The following is a 3,763-nucleotide window of genomic DNA, read 5'->3' as shown; positions in this document are numbered from 1 at the left end:
TTTTTTCTATTGTACATGAATCTAAATTTGAGAGTCAACTCATAATTTTATATTTTTTTACTACTTCATAGAATAAGAATGTATTCTTCATTTTTTATCGAAGTTGATCATTTTAAGGTACAATTTATAATTTTTTATAATATTTTTTATGTACTCATTCTATTATATTATTCTTTTGATAATTTATTAATTATTATTACTCTAAGTTATTCTTATCGTCTAATGTTTCAGTTTGATTGTCTTTTGCCACAATCGTTTACAATACATCACATTCATGAAATACCTCATCAAGTTGTCTTCACTAATTTGGGTTCCAACTACATGAATGTAAGTGTTTAAAGAAGGGGCAATAATCTCTATTTTATCGAATGATGGTTGGATCTATTCACCTATTATGACCAACCTAATGGAATGTTGTTAAAATTAGCTTTTTTGGGAGGAGCTCAATTTTTTATTGAGGAACTGTTTCCATGGAACTCTGTAGGCCAAGTTCAGGTTCCATCCCCTCCATGCTTTTTACGTCTGCCCGAAAATCTTCGAAGTGGAGCACATAATGAGATTGAATTCCCTCCGTTTAAGTTCAGTTTTGCTAAATTCGTGACAAACTCGAATATACAATTGTAATATATTTAAATTTTTTTATTTTAAACTTTTCGTTATTAGGATAATTTTATGATATGTTGTGATTTTTTTCAGAAATGACCGGCTTTCTTTTGCATGCATGCAATGCCATTGAGAGGGAATAAATGTTAGTTTGATTTTCTCGATGTGGCAATTCTATATCTTGCCGCATTGCATGGATAGTGGATGATGAAGCTTATTTTACAAGAGGATGGCCTGAATTTGCACGAATTCTAGATGTTCAAACTTACGATGTTATTTCAAGTAGTTATCGTTACGAGAATGACTCTATTCTATACGTGACTAAAGACTAGAATAGATTCAATATTGTTTAAGTAATTTGATTTTAATATTAGTATTTGATTAAATTAGTATTAGAAAATTTTAAATTATTGCCTCAATTTATATATTATGAGTATTTTTTGTAGATATGCTATTTTTAATTAATTTTAATATAAATTTTTTTGTGTCAGATATATTTAAGTTTATTTTTTTCTTTGGAGATATATATCATCTTTATATCTTTATTTGTATTTATATTATATTCGAAAAAAATCTCTACCTAAACATATATAGCAAATCGCTTACCTAATATACACACGATGTCCTTGCCGATAAAAACATATTTTAACTAGAAAAAATAATGAAGCATACATCTTTTGATGATATATACAAAATGTAAAAGAAATACAGTAAGTAGATATTATGTTATAATGATATCTTTAATTGCATTATAATTAGCTCATAAATAATGTATGATTATATTATTTTAGAAAAATATTTTTATTATAATTATATCAAATCAATATTTAATATATTATTAAATTAATTATTTTATAATAATATTTTTTTATTTTAATAATAATAATAGTAATAGTCTATCCTTTTATTAAAATACTCATCTAACTGAATTATAATTAAATATTTAATAAAAATAAAGGAAAAATTTGTGTTTAGAATGATAATATAATTGTATATTTTTAAAGATTTTAAGTTTGTGAGTAAATATGTGATATAATAGAAAAATACTTCTGAATATATAATCTTCCTATATTAATATACGCATGCATGTCACCTCCTTATTTATTTTTTAGATCGCTCAATTTTCATTAAGTGTAATAGAAACCATAAAAATCAATAAATAATTACTTGAGTTTTTCATTATTCCTATATATAGGCTTTATTTTTTATAATACATTCTATATATATTTATATCTATTTTTTATATAGCAATAATATTATATGTATTTATATATCTCTTTTTTTAATTTATTTTTAAAAATATTGGCATATAATTAATATAGATAACATATATACTAAGCAAGTATCTCCATTGAATTAATCATAAAGGTTAATAAAACATAATGACATAATTTTTACCTAATTATATTTAATTACAACAATTAATACAAGATAATAACATAAGAATAACCTAATTATAGCAAGAATTTTCATTAAATGATTGACTAATAATTTGAATATAATTGATATAGTTAAATTGATATAATCCATAAGATTGAGAGTATATATATAGCAATTATATCAATTATAATAATAATTTACGTGATTTCATATGCAATAATTTAAATTATTATTGTTACTTAATTATACTTGAATATTATCATATCATTATAATAATAATTATATACGGGTTATTATTATTATTATTATTATTATTATTATTATTATTATTATTATTAGATAATGAATAAGAATTAGAATTATATTAATATTTTTAAAATCAATATAATTTAAATAACTAAAAATATTTAAAATCAATGTGCATTATTAATATCATAAGATTTGATCATTTTATGATTATATTGTAATATAATTATAATAAAGATATTTTTTATAAAATAATTTAGAATAGAGAAAAATGCATTCATTTTGGAAGAAAAATGGAGTCACGAGGGAACGACACGTCACCTTTATTAGTTGGGGGGAAAATCCAATTTTAGTATATTAAGTAGAAGTAGATAAATCTTCTATTGCAATACATTTTTTATCTACTCCACACATTATCTTTTCTATCTTCTTTTATTTTTTTTAATTGCTATTTTTACATCATTTTTAATTATTTATTTTACTTTTACTTCTCATATATAGATTTATGGTAATTCATCACATGTTCTTTTTGAATTTAAATGATTTTTTTAGGTTATATTTTACTATTGATGTGTTTATTTTGTTTAGATAGTGTGTTTTTTTTAGTCTGTGTTTAATATAATAATTTGTAAATATCTATTATATTATATAAAAATTAAATTTCTGCACTTAATGATAAAATTGTCATGGCATGTTTCTTATGGTGTTTTTCAATTTATTTCTTTTAATTCATTAAATTAAATTTATTATAATAAATTAATTATATCAACTAATTGATTTAGTTAATTATTTAAATATCATACAATTTATTATAATTTCTATCAATCAATTAATTGTAATTCAAATTGAATGATTATTTTGTTACAAAATTATTATTTTTTAATATATTTATGGACATCAATACATATATTTTTAAAATGTTTAAACTTACAATGTTGTTTCAGTTGGTTGTCGTTACGAGAATGACTCTAATCTATACATGTCTAAGGATTAGAATAGATTAAATATTATTTAAGTAATTTATTTCTAAAATTCTAATATTGGTATTTGATTAAATTAGTTTTAGAAAAATTTAAATTGTTGACTCAATTTATATATTACGACTAATTTTTTTGAATATATTATTTTTATATTTTTTAATATAAAATTTTTTTTCTGATTTTTAAGTTTTTTTTATATATGTATCACCTTTTTTTTCTCATTTTATATTTCAGATTAGTAATGTAATTATTAGAAAAAAATATTAAAACATTACTATTTAAAAAAAAGAAAGATACGTTAAAAAAAGAAAAACAAAAAAATTAAAACATCACTATTAGAAAAAAAATTCTATTAATATGCATATGAATGGGTCGAGATTGAGAAATATATATAGATATAAAAAATAAAAAATTATTGCACGATTGTAAAATAAAAAATAATCATATATATGAAACGAAATAATTATAACAAAAAATAGTTAATATATGTGATTTAAATATTTTTAATAACCGATAACATAAAGTTTAACAAAATATAATTCATATATTTTTCT

The sequence above is a fragment of the Arachis duranensis genome, chromosome 9 (assembly GCF_000817695.3).
Source record: "Arachis duranensis cultivar V14167 chromosome 9, aradu.V14167.gnm2.J7QH, whole genome shotgun sequence".
Lineage (NCBI taxonomy): Eukaryota > Viridiplantae > Streptophyta > Magnoliopsida > Fabales > Fabaceae > Arachis > Arachis duranensis.
This window is presented reverse-complemented; position numbering follows the sequence as displayed.